The 23,490-nt window shown below is 35.3% G+C and overlaps 1 protein-coding gene across 1 annotated transcript in view; it reads right to left on the minus strand.

Moving 5' to 3' along the window:
- Nucleotides 1–4,084, minus strand: part of LOC106465123 (urea-proton symporter DUR3-like) — a 23,667-nt gene extending 19,583 nt beyond the window's left edge. The window contains exon 1 of the mRNA XM_022392958.1: nucleotides 4,049–4,084. The gene's annotated coding sequence lies outside the window, so the exon portion shown is untranslated. The remainder of the gene's footprint in view (nucleotides 1–4,048) is intronic.
- Between the last annotated feature and the right edge of the window lie 19,406 nt (nucleotides 4,085–23,490).

The raw sequence follows: 23,490 nt of genomic DNA on the forward strand, positions 1-23,490 counted from the left end.
TCTTCTGACACCTTTGGTCTTCAAAGTGGAGTTTCACAATGTTCAATTCTTCTTCTGATATCTTTGTTCTTCAAACTTGAGTTCCATAATTTTTCAATCTTCTTCTTATACATTTGTTCTTCAAGCTGGAGTTTCACAATGTTCCGCTCTTCTTTTGATAGCTTTGTTCTTCAAACTGGAGTTTCACAATGTTCAATTCTTCTTCTGATATCTTTGTTCTTCAAACTTGAGTTCCATAATTTTTTAATCTTCTTCTTATACATTTGTTCTTCAAGCCGGAGTTTCACAATGTTCCGCTCTTCTTTTGATACATTTGTTCTTCGAGCTGGAGTTTCACAATGTTCAATTCTTCTTCTGATATCTTTGTTCTTCAAACTTGAGTTCCATAATTTTTCAATCTTCTTCTTATACATTTGTTCTTCGAGCTGGAGTTTCACAATGTTCCATTATTCTTGTGATACATTTGTTCTTCAATATGGAATTCCACAATGTTCCACTATTCTTGTGATACCTTTATTCTTCAAGTTGGAGTTCCACAATGTTCCACTATTCTTGTGATACCTTTATTCTTCAAGTTGGAGTTCCACAATGTTCCGCTCTTCTTCTTACACATTTGTTCTTCAAGCTGGAATTCCACAATGTACCATTATTCTTGTGATACCTTTATTCTTCAAGCTGGTGTTCCGAAAGGTTCCATTATCAGTTCACTTCTATATATTGTATTTGTGAACAGTATCAATCTATGTTGATTCTAAAATTTTTTTCTTTGCTTGTGATAAAACTTCCTTGACAATTTCCCGCCTTTCCTTGGTCACTTCAGCTAGAATAGTCTTTTACTCAATGAACTTTAATCCTCACGCTTCCGCTTGAGAATACTTTTAAACTAATAAACCAAACTCCTTCCACGGACTAACTTCTGTGACTGCAAATATTTGCTTTTAATCTGAATACGTTTATACAACACTCATCTCGCCTTCACTGACACAGCACAATTTCTCGTTTTAAATTTCATTTATTTCGTCTCATCGTATTAGCCTTCTGAAGAGAGGTCAGCTGATGTTGTGTAAGCTGTTTAATAAAACCTTCAGGTCAATGCAAACATTGCTCTAACTCAGCAAAACTTTCATCCTTTCTATTTTAGATTATGTCTAAATGCCGGAGTATGGTTATATAAGATACACTTGTGACTGTGGGTATCAATTAGATACTCGTGTCTTTGTTTGAAACTTTGTTTCCGTTTTTTTTCGGGAAAATGTGAATCTTCTAACAGACTGTTGAAAAGAGTACTATTTGTAATTCTTACCAGATTGCTCTTCTACATACCAGTCAGCTTCCTACATTAAACCTAATCTCCTCCTGCTTTTACTCATACTAACCGCTAAATCCTTCCGCAAAGCTATCGCTCACAATATCGCCGACTCTGCTTACAAACCGCTCGGCTGGATAGAGATCTCTGTACGCTAAACATCCCACTACCGGAGTATGTTCATATAAGATACACTTGTGACCGTGGGTATTAACTAGAGACTCGTGTCTTTGTTTCCGTTTTTTTTTCTTATCTTTAACTGTAAAACCATTTACTTTACAAATGCATTAAAAATACAGAAAAACTAATTAATTTCCTAAAGACCACACCTCGTTTCCACTTTCGGGGCCGTGAGAGCGTTGTGAGAGTAAAACCAAAATCTCATTATTCGGTTAGATAAGAATGGTCCAAGAACTTGCGGTGAGTGTTTATAGCTAGTTCCCTTCCTTCTAGTAGTCTATCAGCTTAAAATTATGGACATTTATACTTAAACAACCCTTCGGGTAGCTTTGTGGAACAAACGAACATAATTAACCCTATGGATTGATTGTATTTGTCCGTTTCTATTTACTGTTCAAGTTTTCTACCACAGTACTTCTGCTGTTTCGTGACCTGGTACTATTTAAAATATCAAAATCAGAAGAAAAACTAGGAAAGGAGCAGGAGGGAGTAACATTGAATGAAAGGGTGAATTCGTTGGTATGTACTGAAGAATCTTCTTGAAAACCCAGATTTCTATCACTTAAAGGATTAACAAACACCCAAGAATATCTAGCAGCTAATTTTGTCAGCCCTAATCACAACTCCTTCGACACGTTCTAGAAGAAACAGTCGAGAAACAAATTTAATAGCGATCTCTTTAAGTCTTCCTTTGGTTTGGTTTGTATTGAATTTCGCGCAAAGATACACGAGGGCTATATGCGCTAGACGCCCCTAAATTTAACAGTGTAAGACTAGAGGGATGGCAGCTAGTCAACACCACCCACCGCCAATTCTTGGGCTACTCTTTTACTAACGAATAGTGCGATTTACCATCACATTATAACGCCCCCACGGCTGAAAGGGTGAGCTTGTTTGGTTGACGGGAATTCGAATTCGCGACCTGCAGATTGCGAGTCGAGCGTTTTAACTACTTGGTCATGTCGGGCCACCTATCTTTGGAGTTCATTACTAACATATCACACTCAACCTAGTACAATATCTTCGCATGAAATTTCCCAGTTCTCGAGATAGAATCCATTCTTAAACACCTTGAAAGCTTTGTTCTTGTCTAAGACAACATAGTACATTAGTTTTATTGCCTTTCTTCTGTAGGCATTCTTTTTCTTTACAAACTGGATTCATTCCTTAATTTTGGGAACGTCGCTAGTGTAGAAGTACTAAAAATATAGGTAAGCCTAACTACAGATCAATCAGCTGTCTTTGTTGTATTTGCAAACTATTGAAAAACATTATAATGCGTAATAAATAATTATACGACTTTACCTAGAAATGAACAATCTGGTCAACATTATTTGAAAACTCATGTAAACAAAGACAAGCTGATGATTGCTTAGTTCAGTTTTCATAAATTATATTCAAAGATTTAAGTCTGATCCATTTCATAATTTATTAGTTGAACAAAACATTTACGATTCAATGTGACATTCCCCTGATTTAAACAATTGGAATTAAATCCTCACCCACACATACACATTCTTTGATGCTAGATATTAAATTTATCGGTCTGGTGTTTAAGGTACTTGACTTACAATCTGAGAGTCCTGGATTCGAATCCCATCATCGAACATACTCGACCTTTTAGCCATGGAAGCGTTATAATGTGGCGGTCAATCCCAATAGTCGATTAGAGTAGCCTATAAGTTGGCGGTGGGTGGTTTTGACTAGCTTCTTTCCCTGCAGTTCATCTCTTCTAAATTATGGACGGTTAAAGCAGATAGCCCTCGAGTAGTTTTGCGCCAATTTCAAGAAACAAAACTAAACAATTAAATTTGTTGTACAATAGAAACGCTGAAGGTTAAAATAAATTATTGCCACACTAGGCCTTTATCTTTACATGACGGCTTCTCTCAAGGCTCAGCTACTAGTCCGTCTCTGTGTATCCTTTATGAAATTATAACTTCTCATTTAGTTTTTCAGTCCGCGGGCGACGCAGCCCCATTGCGAAGAGCATGTAAGTTGCTATTACGCTGCAAATAACTATACCATCTGAGTTGAAAATGAAGTATCTCTGGAAAACTTCCAGAAACATAAGCTATCATTTTCATGCGTCGCCTAACTAGAAACCACAAACATAAGACCAGAAACAAATACAGCTAAATTTTTCTATTCGACTTTTTTTCTTACTTGGACTAATCACGCGCATAACATAAAACAGAAAATGAACAAGAGCACGAACTGTCTTATGTAAAGTGGACCTCACAAACGTTTCTCTACTAAAACAAAACTGATCTCGGAATTCGCCATTTGTTAGAACACGGCTTTAGGAAAACTATGCTCACGTCTCCCAAGTGACCAAACAAAGTTCAAAACGGTACTATACATCTAGCATTGCGCACACACTTATAACATTTCTTCGTTCAAACTCTAAAACTTTGTAGCTATTAGAACTGCTTCCCAAAACTAGAAAACTTTTCTTCAAAAATGCTCTGTTTCGCACCTCCTATGATCTGGCTTTGGCAAAGATAAATTAGCATAAAACTCTACTAAAAATCCATAATGTTACCATCTTGTCTGTTTTACCTCCTTTCTTTTGCGATCAGTCCCACTGCTCGTTCCTGTCACTCACACACATGCATCACTAGTGATCAGTGGGCTAGTGCGCATGGTGGAATCTAAACCTAGTGCGCGCGACCTCTATTGGTAGACCAATATCTGCTGTAATCATGAAGGCTAGCTGCAAACGGCTCTTCTGATATAAATATGATGATAATGACTCTCTCCAACAACAACATATGGTATACTTTGTATTTTCGTATTGCTCAGCATGACCCTCACACTTGTACTTCGTTGTTCAGATGTGTCGTCTCTAAATTACCTTGTTCCAGCTTCTGGCCTTGTTTTTCTATCCGCTTTTATTATTTCTTTCTCTGTCTTTCTGTCTATTTACGATAAAACACATGAAAAGAGGGCACAAAAATTTATTTGACAAACATTACTCTCACTAAACTCTGGGTCAGAACAGCAAGTCGAAGAAGGTTGTTCCATCAGCTTGGGCTTAGCCTTTATTATTACCACTTTCGTTGTTTTTATAGATCAGCCCCAAAAAAATATTTTCCATCGACAACACCAAAATGAGAATTTGTTGAGTGAAGGCTATCATAAGTTGGCGGAAGGTTCTTCAGATCTCTATACCATCAACAAGTTGAAATAACAGAAAGTTGGAGCAAATTAATGTCATTTACAAATAGAATGTACAGAAGGGAACATACAATGGAGGGATCATTCACAAATAGGATGTACAGAGGAGGACATACAGTGGAGACCCCAGAGTGGAGGGATCATTCACAAATATACAAAAGGGGACATACAGTGGAGGGATCATTCACAACTATACAGAAGGGGACATACAGTGGAGGGATCATTCATAAATAGAATGTACAGAAGAGGACTTACAATGGAGACCCCACAGTGAAGGGATCATTCATAAATAGGATGGACAGAAGGGGGACTTACAGTGGAGACCCCACAGTGAAGGGATCATTCATAAATAGGATGTACAGAAGGGGACTTACAGTGGAGACCCCAGAGTGGAGGGATCACTCATAAATAGAATGTATGGAAGGGGACTTACAGTGGAGACCCCATAGTATTGGCGAGAGGACGTATCAGAAACACATATATTGATTTTGACAGTTCGGTTGTGGAGAAAAAGAGGGGTAGAACTAACAAGGCCAGTACTGCTTTGAAAGAAATATTGTCACACAGAAGACTTTTGAACATCGAGAACATTTGCCAAAGAAGAATGTTTGAAGATACAACCTTTGGACATTATGTGAGGTAACAATCTTACTGAGTGATCAGAATTTATTTTTTATAAGGGAGTTTAGAGTCTGATTTAGAATATTTTTGATTTTTATACAGAATAAGAAATGATATAATTTTTTTCCAAAATATTTGCTATACAACAAATTCCCCAAATTACTACTGTCTCTTATCTAGTAGTCTCAGGCCTTTCCACAAATTACTACTGTCTCTTATCTAGTAGTCTCAGACTTCCACAAATTACTGCTGTCTCTTGTCTAGTGGTCTCAGGCCTTTCCACAAATTACTGCTGTTTCTTGTCTAGTAGTCTCAGACTTCCACAAATTACTGCTGTCTCTTGTCTAGTGGTCTCAGGCCTTTCCACAAATTACTGCTGTCTCTTGTCTAGTAGTCTCAGGCCTTTCCACAAATTACTGCTGTCTCTTATCTAGTAGTCTCAGACTTTCCACACATTACTGCTGTCTCTTGTCTAGTAGTCTCAGGCCTTTCCACAAATTACTGCTGTCTCTTGTCTAGTAGTCTCAGGCCTTTCCACAAATTACTGCTGTCTCTTATCTAGTAGTCTCAGACTTTCCACAAATTACTGCTGTCTCTTGTCTAGTAGTCTCAGGCCTTTCCACAAATTACTGCTGTCTCTTGTCTAGTAGTCTCAGGCCTTTCACATGTTATCACTTTCTCTCTATTCTAGCAGTCTCAAGCTTTCAACACAATATTTATCTCACTATTCTAGCAGTTTCAAGCCTCCCAAACATTATTATTGTCACTTTCCACATAATATTACTTTCTCTTTAAATCTTTTTATTTTTACACAAAGAATCCCTGCTCAGTCTACGAGAAAAACGTTTTCCCAAGAGATGTTGCTGCCTGCGAGAGTAAATAAACACTCCAACTTTATCCTGGGTTACGACATCCTCTTTCATTACTAAGATAAAGCTTATTTCGATAACATAGTCCGGTGCAGATCATCAAGTATACTGTTAGTAGGTGCTATATTTCAAAATTTGCTAAGCTGCTATATCGCCTGGTGTCACAAATGGAAAGTCTCTGTAAATTCACCAAAAACTGAAATTACCGAAGCTGTCACATTCAAACGTGTACTATTAGAAACCACAGCCATAAAAACAACAACAAAAAACTTTCATTCATTCTGTATTAATTCCAAACTAATTGTTGTTGTTTGTTACTAAGCACAAAGCTACACAAAGGGCTATCTGTGCCCTGCCCACCACGGGTATCGAAACCCGGTTTCTAACGGTATAAGTCCGCAGACATACCACCGTGCCACTGGGGGAGGGGGCAAACTAATTAAGCAAAGTAAAACAAAGCAGGACCGTTTTAACCAATTGGCAAAAGAAGCAGTTCCCCAGGATCCACCGCCGTCAAGGGCACACCTAGCGTTGTGTGTATAATAGTACATAATAAAATATAAAGTGTATAGTAAAATGATAATAATAAACCGGTTATTTTTAAGAAACATATTTTATCAAATTGTAATGTATCTTCGTTAAAGCGAGGGGGAAGGTATTAGTTTATCTTGCCCAGGGCTCACCAGTGCCTTAATGCATGTTGGAGTCATGCTTCGAAACATAAACCTTTTATGTTACTGTTGATATTTTCAGATAGTTTAGTGCTAACAGTAGCAAGTTGGAGTGATGCTTTGAAACACAAATCTTTGAAACAAAGATTGAAGATGAAACTAGTTATGTAGTTCTGGACTCCGTAAGTACACACTTGTTACATTTCGTCACAAAAATTCTAACATACCCACTGTTGAAAAGTACTTTATTAAACTTATTTTATTCTTTTTTTCTGTTCTAAAAACAATTTATTCTTCCAAATGAGTCATCATTTACAACTTGTACTTACACCCTGATCTTACGTATTGTAATCCTGGCTGGGATCGTACTCCAAACACGCAATAATCTACAGTCCATGTCTGTTCTACCTTCTTCACTTGCGGTTAGGTTTATTGTTCATTCTTGACTATAGCATAATTACTTCACCAGCGCCCCTAGTGGGCATGATGGGATCTAAATGTGGTTTGTTATACGAGTTCAAGTTCTTCACGTCAAGTCAGAGGTGTGGTTAGAATTTCACTTAACCGAAGTACTGCTTCTGTGGTATTGTTTTATAAATAGGAAGACAGATATATTGTAAGGGTGTGAGGGGCAACTATACAAAAAATAGGAAGAAAGTTATCTTGTAAGGGTGTGAGGGGGAACTATACAAAAAATAGGAAGACAGTTATCTTGTAAGTGTGTGAGGGGAAAACTATACAGAAAATAGGAAGACAGTTATCTTGTAAGTGTGTGAGGGGAAAACTATATAAAAAAATAGGAAGAAAGTTATCTTGTAAGAGTGTGAGGGGAAAACTATATAAAAAATAGGAAGAAAGTTATCTTGTAAGAGTGTGAGGGGAAACTGTACAAAAAATAAGAAGAAAGTTATCTTGTAAGGGTGTGAGGGAAACTATACAAATATACTTTCTCGTGCAATGTATGCTGCTTTATATCTACTGTCTCGGGCAATGTTTACTGCTTTATACCTATTATCTCGTTTAATGTTTACTACCTTATATTTACTATATCGTGCAATGTTTACTGCTTTACATTTACTATCTCGTGAATTTTTACTACCATATATTTACTATATCGTGCAATGTTGACTGCTTTATATTTACTATCTCGTGAATTATACAAGGTTTAATGCTTTATACCTACTATCCTCTGAAACGTTCAACACTTTATGTTTTATGTAATGTAATAAGTTACCAGTTTAGTACAACCTCTCATTCGTCCTTGCGTGAATTAGTCATCCTTTACATATTGCTTTACATTTATCCCTAAGAATACGGTCTTTCAATCATATCCTGAGTACATTCTGTTATTTATCCCAAGAATAAGATTTTTAATATCGGGTATGTAACCTATAATTCGTCTTCTGTATGTAACTTGTCAGTGAGCCCTTACATGACACCAGAAGTCCATCTCCTACCTTACATGACACCAGAAGTCCATCTCCTATGTAGAAGAGTATCTTTCGTATAATTATATCCTGTTTACGGTATCACATCTAAGCTCTGCAATAACCTGCACTCATTCCCTTTATATACCCCATCATTTATCCTTCTTCCCCCGTATACTGTCTATCAGTTATATCTTCTATTTAGTGTACCTGTCAACCCAACCAAATCTTACAGTCAAGACATCCACGTAGTCTACTGGTCATTCCCTGTATACAGCATATCAGTCATCCCAGTAAATATTTTGTAAATTATACTATCTTAGTCAATTATACTTAGTGCTAACAGTAGCAAGTTGGAGTCATGCTTTGAAACACAAACCTTTTATGCTACTGTTGATATTTTCAGCTAGTTTAGTGCTGAAAGTAGCATGTTGGAGTCGTGCTTTAAAACACAAACCTTTATGATACTGTTGATATTTTCAGCTAGTTTAGTACTAACAGTAGCATGTTGGAGTCGTGCTTTGAAACACAAACCTTTTATGACACTGTTGATATTTTCAGCCAGTTTAGTGCTGAAAGTAGCATGTTGGAATCATGTTTTGAAACACAAACCTTTTATGTTACTGTTGATATTTTCAGCTAGTTCAGTGCTAACAGTAGCATGTTGGAGTCATGCTTTGAAACACAAACCTTTTATGCTACTGTTGATATTTTTGCTTCATTATTTTGACGAATAGAAATGATATTAACCCTTTAAAGTATTATAACTAACAGAATTGTTATAGTGGTATTGTTATCTATAATATTATTTCAAAGAACTGAAGTATTATTATTGATATTTTTGTTACAATAGTATTATCATAAAGAGAAACACAGTGATGCATGTTAGAATATTTGTATTTCTGTAATAACAACATATAACAATTTTCAAACGTCAACAATAAAGATACTGTATTAGCCAGTAACCAGAATTAAAATAAACTTCCACATTTTCTACAAAACAAAAATGTCTAATCCTTAAACGACTTAAAACCAACAAATAATAAGTGTAAATAAAAACAAAAAACGTTTAGATACTTTATATGTGCAGATTAGATACCAAGTGTGTTTTTGGAGAATCTAGCAAAAGCAAATTTCAATATGTCTATCACATGACACCTATTTTTTTTTCTATGTTTCAAACACCTTTTCCTCTATCAGCTAAAACAGATTTGCCCTTATCATTAACTTATGATCAGAGCATGCTAACTACATGGATTAGAAGTGAAACTTAACCCAATAATTAGTATAGATAATTTAATATACTGGTTTTATTAATGGTGATTAGAATGCATATACTGCGTGAGAAATGGTTATACCCAAGTACATTAATAAAGAAATATCTGAAATATAAGGAGAGCTGAACTGTGTGTGAATGCTGTATAACATGTAGCTTTAGCTATTGTTTTAACTCTGTGTGTGAATGCTGTAAACATATAGCTTTAGCTATTGTTTTAACTCTGTGTGTGTGAATGCTGTATAACATATAGCTTTAGCTACTGTTTTAACTCTGTCTCTGAATGCTGTAAACATATAGCTTTAGCTATTGTTTTAACTCTGTCTGTGAATGCTGTAAACATATAGCTTTAGCTATTGCTTTAACTCTGTGTGTGAATGCTGTATAACATATAGCTTTAGCTATTGTTTTAACTCTGTCTGTGAATGCTGTATAACATATAGCTTTAGCTACTGTTTTAACTCTGTGTGTGAATGCTGTAAACATATAGCTTTAGCTATTGTTTTAACTCTGTGTGTGAATGCTGTAAACATATAGCTTTAGCTATTGTTTTAACTCTGTGTGTGAATGCTGTATAACATATAGCTTTAGCTACTATTTTAACTCTGTGTGTGAATGCTGTAAACATATATAGCGTTAGCTATTGTTTTAACTCTGTCTGTGAATGCTGTATAACATATAGCTTTACCTATTGTTTTGATTATGTATGTGAATGCTGTATAACATAATTTTAACTATTGTTTTGACTCTGTGTGTGAATGCTATACAATATATAGCTTTAGCTACTGTTTTGACTCTGTGTGTGAATGCTGTATAACATAGTTTTAACTACTGTTTTGACTGTGTGTGTGTGAATACCGTATAACATATAGCTTTAGCTACTGTTTTGACTCTGTGTATGAATGCTGTAAACATATAGCTTTAGCTACTATTTCTCTTTGTGTGTATGCTGATAACATATAGCTTTATCTACTGTTTTAACTGTCTGTGTGTGAATGCTTTAAATCATACAACAAGACATCATTAATTATAATACGAAAACAGAAAAAAAAAAATTCTTAATATAAAATTGAGAGAGAGAATACCAACAAAATTACTTAAATGGAAAAAATAAATAGATATAACAACCTGCCATTATAATAGATGAAAAATAAAATAGTGTTGTAGTTTTAATAATTAAATTATATTTCTGTACACAAAAAGGAACAAAAATCAGGTTTAAATGTAAAGACGAGTGCTAAGCATTACATTCTACTGCACAAAGAAACAACAATAATATCATATATATATTTGGTGTGAAAAAATCACCCAAATACGGTATAATCTAAAAATAACTGTTGGTCATAAAACAAGTTATAATTAGCTCCATTACAGTCTCAAGTTACACTTTATTAGGGTAAATAAGCATTAAAAAATTTTTAAAGTTGAATTTTATCGTTTTTCATAATAATTGCTCAAAGAAGAAATTTATTTGCACCTAAGGTGGCGCAATATTTTTTTCGTCGATCCATTGATTGTCTGTATAAACAATATCATTATTTATTTAGTTTATCATTTCCTTCGATATTATCGCAGGGAAGTCAAGAGAGCTTTTACTTCAGAATTTCACTTCCTTCAGTGTCCATACCCTCCTCCTTTGCCATGACCACCACCACCACCGTATTTGGGGGCATGATTATATTCCCAGTAATGTTCACCATATCCGCCTTTTTTGTCACCCCATCGAACTTTTGTGCGGAAAGTATGGCCCTTTCCTTGTTCGGATCGTTCCTGGAAATGGTAAGGATTTCCTTTCCGGTAGCCAAATTCGTACTGCTTATAACCAGGAACTCTAGCATACCTAAAAAACAACAAACAAACAAAACAAACAAAACAAAATTGTTAATAATGTTCACGAATGTCTACTAGCATATCTTCCAGCCTTCCGAACGAATCTTTTTTTTTTTTTTTTAAGTTTTAACCACTAATCTTTTAATGACGATTTTTTTTTTTTTGTGAAACAACAAATTAGGGCTAAAGTTATTGAGCAGTGACTTTGAGTTATTCTTTTCTTTGTAATGAAGAGAGAGTTACAATTTCGACTTGATTGTTGTCTGTTGGTGTTCTGTGTGACTAGTGAAGTCACCAAAGAGTGTATGTAGCAAGTAGAATCAATAGCAATTCAAGTAGGTTCTTTAGAAATGTAGACTAATTCAGTGTCTTCTTTCTAAATTACTCCCATTATTGTGTCTGTCTTTCCTATTGTTAATGAGAAATTTCACCCTTTATTTGATGCCACAAAACATATGCCGGAAACTGCGTTAGCTCAGGATTAGATAGCACTTTGTAGAATGAAAAAAAACAACAAAAAAAGAACAGAATTTTTTCACACGAATCGAGCATAAATATAGCACGATTTAGAAGTATTCATTCTATAATGATCTAGGAAACTTGTCAGTTAACTTTAGAATGTATTGTGTCCGCATCAGTTAAACTTTTAAAGGTGAGAACTGACCGAACACGGAAGGAGAAGTTGAAAGAAGATACGCCCCCCCCCCAGGGGGAACAGCGGTATATCTGCGGATTTACAACGCTAGAATCCGGGTTTCGATACCCGCGGTGGGCAGAGCAAAGGTAGCCTGTTGTGTAGCTTTGTGCATAATTACAAACAAACAAACAAGAAAAGATACAGTTTCTATGGTTTGAAAAAAATTATATATTAAAGAGAGGGGAAAAGTTCAAGGAAAGGTACCAATTTCATGTGATTCGAGAGGAATTACATATTACATAATGGAAAAGTTCACGGAAAGGTACAAAGTTCATGTGATTCAAGAGGAATTACATATTACATAATGGAAAAGTTCAAGGAAAGGCACAACGTTCATGTGATTCGAGAGGAATTACATATTACATAATGGAAAAGTTCAGGGAAAGGTACAAATTTCATGTGATTCAAGAGGAATTACATATTACATAATGGAAAAGTTCAAGGAAAGGTACAAAGTTCATGTGATTCGAGAGGAATTACATATTACATAATAGAAAAGTTCAAGGAAAGGTACCAATTTCATGTGATTCGAGAGGCCATTATGTAATATGTAATTAAAAGTTCAAGGAAAGGTACAAATTTCATGTGATTCAAGAGGAATTACATATTACATAATGGAAAAGTTCAAGGAAAGGCACAACGTTCATGTGATTCGAGAGGAATTACATATTACATAATAGAAAAGTTCGAGGAAAGGTACAAATTTCATGTGATTCAAGAGGAATTACATATTACATAATGGAAAAGTTCAGGAAAGGTACAACGTTCATGTGATTCAAGAGGAATTACATATTACATAATGGAAAAGGTACAAAGTTCATGTGATTCGAGAGGAATTACATATTACATAATGGAAAAGTTCAAGGAAAAGTACAAATTCCATGTGATTCAAAAGGAATTACATATTACATAATAGAAAAGTTCAGGGAAGGTACAAATAGCAAGAAAGTCGAAAATGGAGCAACAGGTTTAAAAGTATTCACTATATAAACTTTTGAAACAAAACTAGGCCTAGCAGTTTGATAGATGAACGAAAAGATAACGGATCTGGCCCCCCAGTGGCAGAGCGGTATGTCTGCGGACTTACAACGCTAGAAACCGGGTTTCGATACCCGTGGTGGGCAGAGCACAGATAGCCCATTGTGTAGCTTTGTGCATAACTACAAATAACAACAACAATAACAAAGGATCTGTCACGGAAATAAACATAATAGAATGACAGTGATAGAGGTTTTTCTGGTTAAGACTATAATTAGGAATAATTAAGTTTATTAGTTTGGACTGTAAATAGTCTTATGTGTGTCATTATAGTCCTAGCTGTGACGGTGACATAAAATATCAAATCTCACAAATATGTGCTTCGCAAAAAACAACAACAGCGGTCCTTCATAGGCTAATTATACAATGTAAACCGTTTAGTCACGTGAGGGAGTAAAGAGTTGGATAAGGAGCTTGGTAATGGGATTAGCATAATTCTCGTCGATTTTGTTTTCTGCTTGTACCACACATCCTAAGTGTGGGGGTAATTTAAATCAACAGGTTTTAAACAGCCTGTTGAACTGTCTTATATTTTTTGCATTTTATGTTTTTATGTTTTTGCGTTTAAAAGATGCAAGTTAATTTCGATTACATGTCGGATTTCGTTTCGCAATTTGGAGAACAATAACACAGGCCTGCGAATTTAAACGTCATAAAAGTTGTTTTGGTTTTAATAACGGATTTCCCATAATTCAGCTACGCAGATTTCGAAAATAATATTTATTTGTTTCTATCACGTAAGGATTTTTTTTACAAATCGGGAAGAAAAATATACTCGTCCTTAGTTCAAATTTACAACAAATTTACCACAATATACAACAGAATATGTTTTGGGTCATTTACACAACCTCTTGTTGCCATAGCGACGAATAAATAATATTGAAAAGAAAAAAATAATATCAAAGTGCACACACAAACAAATACTATCCAGAAATGACACGTTCATGAGACCTGTTAATCGTTTATATACTAGCGGTGTGTTTTTTTGTGGGTTCCAGAACGATCGATAAAACTATCACGTCGCAATTGGTCTAGAAAAATCTATAGCCAGTGGTTGTCAACATTTTAAGCATAATAAAATGTGACCCAGTTTCAATGAAAATGATTCACTTACATAAAAGTATACATGACATTTTGTGAGAAATCTGTACGTGATGGAGAAAAATAGATACCATTTTCGGATTCAGCGTACACGAATTACCGTAGAACGCATAAAAATATCCAGACAGAAGGTACTTCAGACTAATTGTTGCAAAATAGTTATTAACAACTTACTTACATTGAGACCTTATCTTGACACATTGTTGCTTTATTTTTATCTTTAATCTTTTTTATTTCACAAAACATTTCAGAAGTATTCTATTTCGGAAGGAAAATACCAATATGAACAATCTTTACAATAACACAGGCCTGCGATAGTTTTATCGTCTTGAAATTTTTATTATGCTTAAAAGGTTGACAACGACTGGCTATAGATTTCTCTAGACCAATCGCGACGTGAGAGTCTTATTGATCGTCCTAGAACCCAAACGTAATAAACATAATAATATAAAATATTCTTTGAGCTAAACGAAATAATAGTTTGATCTAAATAAGAGCATATTTCTCTTCCCGATTTGTAAAAAAAATCCTTACGTGATAGAAACAAATAAATATTATTTTCGAAATCTGCGTAGCGGAATTATAAAAAAATCCGTTATTAAAACCAAAACAACTTTTATGAATTTAAAATTCGCAGACCTGTGTTATTAAATACTCGAATAATTCCATTGCTATTGACCAAAAAATAAGTCCAAATAGATTTATCACTGGCGTTCTTTATATTAACTCAACCTGAAGAAGGGTTGTATAATGTCCCCGAAACCCAATAATGGATGATCAGAGAAATAATATCGATCTTGTTTGTTTTTTAGATGACGGTTTAATAGTTCATTTTATTATGTGTTGATGATAAAACGAAGCCGTCTTTTTTCGAGGAAAATGATACTTTATTAAAGTCCAATAGAAACATATAATCAATGCACGGCTGAGCATCTGGTATGTAATGAAGACTTGAAGCACTGCACTAGTGCTATTACAGTTGCCGTTCAATGACCAAAGACGTGGTTTCATCTCGAAGTTTGGTTCAGAGGAGGTTAATCACGCTGTGATAATTACAGTCACTAAATTGTTAAGTGTTGTAAGTTAAGTAATCGATAACACTTTACGTCGTGCAGGATTTTTTGTGTTTTTAAATTTGGTGCTGAGTGTTGTATTCAGTAACCGGTAGCACCTTACGACGTGCAAGATTTTTATGGTTTTAAAACTGGTTAAGTGTTGTAAGTTTACTAACCGATAACACTTTACGTTATGCAGGATTTTTGTGTTTTTAAATTTGGTGCTGAGCATTGTATTCAGTAACCGGTAGCGCTTTACGACGTGCAAGATTTTTATGGTTTCAAAACTGGTTAAGTGTTGTAAGTTTACTAACCGATAACACTTTACGTCATGCAGAATTTTTGTGTTTTTAAAATTGGTTACACATAAACGTATGCACTGCACCAGATAACACTAGTACTTAGAACGTATTGTAATACACCGCGCGAAAATGGGATTCCAGCACTGTAACTAGACGTATATGAAATGCAAAAATCGGGAAAACCGAGAAAAAAAAAATCTCATGGTTATTTTTATACGTCATGTGCTGGTTTACTTCAACCACCATTGTTTGTTTGCTTTTGAATTTCGCGCAAAGCTACACGATGGATATCTGCGCTAGCAGTCCCTAATTTAGCAGTGTAAGACTAGAGGGAAGGCAGCTATTCATCACCACCCACCGCCAACTCTTGGGCTACTCTTTTACCAACGAATAGTGGGTTTGACCGTCACTTTATAACGCTCCCACGGCTGTAAGGGCGAGCATGTTTGGTGGGACAGGGATTCGAACCCGCGACCCTCAGATTGTGAGGCCCTAATCCCCTGGCCATGCCGGACTTGAACCACGAATCGAGATCATCAGTACTTCAACTTCCTAACTAGATACTAATGCCAGTATTGAATTTAATCTAAACATCTCATAATTTTCAAGCATTTTGATCCAGACAATAAACTGAAAGTGCCCGTTTATCTACCAGTAACAATTCTATTGCTGAAAAGACTGACAGCGAGGATTTGGTTTGGTGCAAAGCTACACATTGGAATCGAACCCCGGATTTAATCGTTGTAATCCCGTAAACTTACCGCTAACCAATGAGGGGACAGTAAATGTTAAGCTCGGAGTGTAGGATTTCTTCTAGGTAATCTGCTGCTGATATGAACTATTAGAAGCAAGAAAAATCTTAAAACAACTAGGATTCGAACACGGTCATACAGTAACAGAATGTTTCCCATTTAATGAACTTGTGCTTCTTCTAGTCCTAGAAATTATTTTGGAGATAAAAAAAAGAAATATTAATTCCTAAAACGAAAGAAAGAAAATAAATTCATATTATTTAAAGAAAATTAGTTTGAGACCAATTCTCACATTTTGTTTCAGTATTTTGAGAATTTTTAACAAAACTTTTACTCACTGAAAATAACCCCCGTGCCCTCCTCCGCCCCCGTGTCCTCCTCCACCTCCCCCATAACCAGTAGCTGATGATTTTAATTCTTCAGATGCAGAAGCTTCAGCATGAAGATCATTGTCCTGATCTTGTTCTTGGAGAGGGACAAAGACTGATGTTACCGTGGCAACCACAACGGCAAGGATGAGGAACTATATACAACAGGATATGTTTTTATTCTTCATTTCATCGTTGTTTAACAAACAACAAGGAAATAAAATAAACATTTCAGCTGTTTAGAGTAAATGATTGTGTTAATATACATCACCATACATATCTAACTGTTTACAAGTAACAAATCCCACGTCACGAGTGGATAAAATCCTGGTATGTTACAGGGAATTTAGAAAATTAATTATGACATGTAAGTCTAAAATGTTCTATACCATTTAAATTGCGTAGCTTATAATTCGCGATTTTTTTTTCTATTTATTTATTAACGCATTATCACTTAACCCTAATTTCAAATATTGCACCACACCGCGACTCTTAAATCCCCGTTCAAATGTTTCACGAAAAGGCCTACCTGAAATTTCTGCTCCATGATTTTAGGAAGGACGAGACAACAAATGACGAATAACGACAACAGTTGATAGCTTTATATACGAGCTATTTTTATGGCCAGTTTTAGCAACATGGAGATCGCGATATCCCTGTGATTCGTTTAGCATCTGGGTCATCCTGATGTCTACTGGCACGGTCACCTGGAGAAGAACGGTACCATTGCGCACCCAGGCGGAAAACGAAGAAAGCTAGTGGTCCGTGCTTCTTCAAGACTGGAATGTACGCATTGTCACAACGAAAAAAGTAGAGGAAACGTGAGTAAATTTAGGCGTAAGCTTATTGATTTAAAATGAACGGCTAAGAAAGCTAGCTAGGCTTTGAAAAGGCACAATATAAAGCCACGACCAATACCTTGAACTAAACCTCTCAGATTGTTTTGACGTTAAACTCCAATTTCACGCAGACTTTTATTGAGAATTTAAGAATTGCCGTATGACTTTTCTACTAAATCAATCAAGAAATGGTTTTTTGTTTGTCTGTTGTTTAGTGCCAAGCTTCACAATGGGCTATCTGTGCTCTAACCACCGCGGATATTGAAACCTAATGTTTGATGTTGTAAGCTTTCAGACTTGCAATTTCGGTGTATAACTTAGACTGTGAATTTCAATGTTTTGTTAAATTATCGCATTTTTAATTATAATCTTCTCCTCAAAGTAAAAAAATAAATAAATCAAGCACAGATATCCGCGTTGGAAACTCTTCAATCTTCATTAAAGTGTATACTAAAGACTGGAAACCACTGAGTAAGTTAAAGAAAAAAAAATTGTTAAGAGTTTGTTGTTTGTTTCTATTTTAGAACAAAGCTACATAATTGGTTATCTGTGCTGTGTTCGTTGCAGGGATCGAGCCCTGAATGTGAGCACTATAAGCTACCTAGTTTACCCCTGAATCGGCAGGTGTGTATCCTTTAAAGATCAAGTTAAAATATTTAGATTTTTTATAAAATGACTCTCTAGTTTTAGCATGTTTTATATCACGTTTCCTATTCGTAACAATTTCATCACTAAGTACGTACTCAGTTGCATAAGAATTTCTACTTCGACCTGTAGACCTGACATGATCTGATGGTTAGGGCTCTCGACTCATAATTTGTGTCGCGTAATCGAAGCTCGCACAGAACATGTTCGCGTCTTTTAGCCGTGAAGGCGTTATAATGTTATTACCAATACCACTATTCGTTGGTCAAATAGTAGCCCAAGAGATGGCGGTAGGTGCTGCCATCCATTTGCTTTCACTCTCTCTGGTCGCGGTTAAAGAATAAGGACAATGCTTATAGCCTCAGTAGCTTTTCCAGATGATTAGGGCGCTCGACTCGCAATCTGAGGGTCGCAAGTTCGAATCCCCGTCCCAACAAACATGCTCGCCCTTTCAGCCTTGGGGGCGTTATAAAGTGATGGTCAATCCCACTATTCGTTGGTAAAAGAATAGTGCAAGCATTGGCGGTGGGTGGTGATGACTAGCTTCCCTCCCGCTAGTCTTTCACTGCTAAATTAGGGACGGCTAGCACAGATAACCCTCGTGAAGCTTTGCGCGAAATTCAAACAAACAAAACCAAACTTTGTCATAAACAAACAAGGACAGGTGCAACATGTGTAGCGAGTGTCTTTTGATTTCTTATGATTATTTAGGTTTCTTTCTTTAGGTTTTAATGTGCAACTAAGCCTTTCTGGATTCGTCATTTAGTGACCTAAGTCCAACAAATCTGATTACTTATGGAGAAGTCGCTTACGTTACAATAAAACTTACTTCTTATGCAAGAAGGGGTGTTCACGCTTATGAATGGAAGTTGATTTTATTTCATAGTTTTTCTAAAATATTTTATGGACTCGTCTATCTTAAGTTTTTGTAGGAATGTAGTCAAAATTTTTTAGTTAAAAAACACATCATAACAACACAAAAATTATAATTACAGAAAAGTTGAGGATAAAAAAAAATACACATTTTGTTGAATACGTGTTATATTTGTAATTTCTTGCATAACAATATTAAGCTGTACTACTAAACGTTCAACCGTGACGTGAACAGATGTCGCTGTCTTTCTAATACACCAGACAGGCGTGACATCATTACACGTGGTTATTGAAGAAGATCGGTTGGCAAACAGTTAATGTACACTAGAGAAACAAATAACCCGAAACACTGCCTCGTTTCTAAGGCGGGTTGCTAGTCTAATATTGTTACACTAACGGCCACGCTGATAGCGGTAGAACACTTTTAACGCATTTTCATACCTTACGAAGTTGGTAAAATTTCGTTCTTCGTAAACAAAATGTTTAGATCGGCGATAAGAAGCAGGTTTGTTTCTCGGAAGAGAAAGACAGAAGAATTAAAGAAAGAGAGATAGAAGTAAACCTTAGTTTAGGTTACGTAACTCTCGTGATTAGTTTTATTAGTGAGGCAGAAATAACGAAAACTTCCACGCATTTTTTAAAACATGTTTAAAACCATAAAATTTACCAACGTTATATTTCTTTGTGTCTGTTAGTTGTCTTTGAAAGGTTTTTGAAAATGAGGCCAAACGCAAAGATGATTTTCTTTGTCCTCGTATCGTATATTATTAAGGGTAAGCTGAAGGAAGCTCGAATATAGAGGCGTTGAATTTTTTTTTTCCTGTAAAGCGTTAAGTTTTAAAGCAAAGAAAACAGTTTGTGAAATTAATTGAATTAGTCTAATTCAGCGACAAATGTATTTGTATTTATTGTAGAATACGAACGACATTGTGCTGTTATTTTTATTAGTGCAAACCTGCACAATGAGCTATATGCACTCTGCAAAACGCGAGGAATCGAACACCTGCCTTTTGTGTTATAAGTTCATGAACTTACCGCTGACATACGTTGTGACTAATGGGTTAAAATAAAAAGTCGAAAGAATTCAGAAGTTATCATAAGTCGAAATGATCTAGATAGCACCCGCCACTGAGAACAATTCACGTCATTGTTCAAGTTTAATTATTTATTGTTGCAGACTGAATATTGTGAAGAAGTCGTCAGACTTTGTTGTTATTGTTTTAAACTGCATATCTGTCTATGCAGTTTCAAACTGACTTAATTGTATGTTGTTGTATAAAAAACGCGGGAGGAAACAATCAACAACCGTTACAACAGCGCTGTTAGAAAAGTTGTGATATAGAATTTTTGTTGTCCAGCTCCATCTTGTGAAACTAAGTTAACGATTTTCACAGATGACGTGACAAATAGTTCGTTGGTTAATGAAGTAAAATCTCGCCTATATTTGAATTTTCTGCTTTAAACTACATGCTGAGTATCGTGAGTTGTTCTATACTTTAATAGTTTGTTTGTTTTTGAATTTCGCGCAAAGCTACACGAGGGCTATCTGCGCTAGCCGTCCCTAATTTAGCAGTGTAAGACTAGAGGGAAGGCAGCTAGTCATCACCACCCACCGCCAACTTTTGGGCTACTCTTTTACCAACGAATAGTGGGATTGACCGTCACATTATAACGCCCCCACGGCTGAAAGGGCGAGCATGTTTGGTGTGACGGGGATTCGAACCCGCGACCCGCAGATTGCGAGTCGAGTGCCCTAACCACCTGACCATGACTTTAATAGTTAAACACAAATGTTGGGCTTGGCGAAGCCTAGTGATTAATATGCTTAACTGTGAAGCCATGGATCCTAGATTATTGTCCCGTTTCCAAATAAAACGTAACTCGCATTATGCGGTCGTGGGCGAACTATAAAAGTGACGGTCAAATCCCCACTATTAGATTAGGGTAGTGCAAGAGTTGGCGGTTGTGTTGTTTACCAGCTGCCTTCCATCTTATCTATTAGTTTAAAATTAAGGACGCTCTCATGTAGCTTTACGCGAATATTCGAAACAAATAAACAAACAAAAATGCTAAGTACAAGAATATTGTTAATTCCTAATCCTTGAACATATTGCTAATTCTTAATCATTGACACATACTGTTAATCCTTAATCCTTGAACATATTGTAAATTCTTAATCATTGACACATACTGTTAATCCTTGAACATACTGATAATTCTTAATTATTGATCATATTGTTAATTCTTAATCCTTGAACCTATTGTTAATCCTTGAAAATATTGATAATTCTTAATTATGGATCATATTGTTAATTCTTAATCCTTGAACATATTGTTAATTCTTAATCATTGACACATACTGTTAATCCTTGAACATATTGATAATTCTTAATTATTGATCATATTGTTAATTCTTAATCCTTGAACATACTGTTAATTCTTAATCCTTGAACATATTGTTAATTCTTAATCATTGACACATACTGTTAATCCTTGAACATATTGATAATTTTTAATTATTGATCATATTGTTAATTCTTAATCATTGACACATACTGTTAATCATTGACACATACTGTTAATCCTTGAACATATTGATAATTCTTAATTATTAATCATATTGTTAATTCTTAATCCTTGAACCTATTGTTAATCCTTGAAAATATTGATAATTCTTAATTATGGATCATATTGTTAATTCTTAATCCTTGAACATACTATTAATCCTTAATCCTTGAACATGTTGTTAATCCTTAATCCTTGACACATAGTGTTAATCCTTGAACATATTGATAATTCTTAATTATTGATCATATTGTTAATTCTTAATCCTCGAACATATTGTTAATTCTTAATCATTGACACATACTGTTGATCCTTGAACATATTGATAATTCTTAATTATTGATCATATTGTTAATTCTTAATCCTTGAACATACTGTTAATCCTTAATCCTTGAACATATTGTTCATCCTTAATCCTTGAAAATATTGATAATTCTTAATTATGGATCATATTGTTAATTCTTAATCCTTGAACATATTGATAATTCTTAATTATTGATCATATTGTTAATTCTTCATCCTTGAACATACTGTTAATCCTTAATCCTTGAACACATTGATAATTCTTAATCCTTGAACCTATTGTTAATCCTTAATTCTTGAACGTATTGTTAATCCTTGGTAATTAACAGTTTGGTTTCGTTATTCCAATATTTTAATACATCTTTACACGGGTTTTATGGTGATTAAAATCGAAACTGATACGGAATATTTGTCTTCCATTGTTATATCAGTTTTCTAAAATTACAAACTTTACGACGTACGAGTCGAAATGTGTTTGAAGAAATGTTTGATACAACAGATGTTTACCAGTTGTTACGACAGCGGAAGTCACGTGACGCTGCTGGCGCATGCGTGACTGAGTTTCTCGAATTATCAGGGAACTCCTCGAATTTTGGCGAAACCTCTTTGTTAGTATATAAGCCTGGCGAGAAAAGCCAGCGGAGACGATGATGAATGTATGATAAAGCGAACAGTAGCCACGGTGAGTTTCGGGTAATTAACGATTCTGTTTCGAGCTAGTGTGTGTTTTGCACTCGTAAAGAGCGAAATTATCGAGATTGTGAATCACTGTGATTTATAGCGTGTATTATAAAAGTTGCTAAGTTTAAACTGACGAGAAATGTACGGACTGTGGAATTACTGTACACTAAAATTTTTATCGAGAAAGAATAAACTGGTTTAATCAAGAAAGGACTTGTATCGCTGAAGTTCCTCGGAAAGAATTTCTACCGGAAATTAACAAACAAGCAGATACCCAACAAATTGATGGGAAAGAGTGGGACGAAAAAAAAAGAAGATGGGAACGAGAGGTGGTAAATCAAACTACAACTTAGCAGATTTGATGGCAGCAATACAAGAACAGCAAAAGAAACAAGAAAAACGAGAAAATAAACAAGAATTAAGATTACAGCAGTTGTTGGAGGAAAAAGAAAAGAAACAAGAAGAGAGATTACAGCATTTGCTGGAAGAAAAAGAAAAGAAACAAGAAGAACGAGAAAATAAACAATAAGAGAGACAACAGCAGTGGCAAGAAAACCTGCAACAGTGGCAGCTCGAACAGCAAAATAAACAAGAAAAGAGATTACAGCAGTTGTTGGAGGAAAAAGAAAAGAAACAAGAAGAACGAGAAAATAAACAATAAGAGAGACAACAGCAGTGGCAAGAAAACCTGCAACAGTGGCAGCTCGAACAGCAAAATAAACAAGAAAAGAGATTACAGCAGTTGTTGGAGGAAAAAGAAAAGAAACAAGAAGAACGAGAAAATAAACAATAAGAGAGACAACAGCAGTGGCAAGAAAACCTGCAACAGTGGCAGCTCGAACAGCAAAATAAACAAGAAAAGAGATTACAGCAGTTGTTGGAGGAAAAAGAAAAGAAACAAGAAGAACGAG

Source organism: Limulus polyphemus, unplaced genomic scaffold (genome assembly GCF_000517525.1).
Source record: "Limulus polyphemus unplaced genomic scaffold, Limulus_polyphemus-2.1.2 Scaffold1844, whole genome shotgun sequence".
NCBI lineage: Eukaryota > Metazoa > Arthropoda > Merostomata > Xiphosura > Limulidae > Limulus > Limulus polyphemus.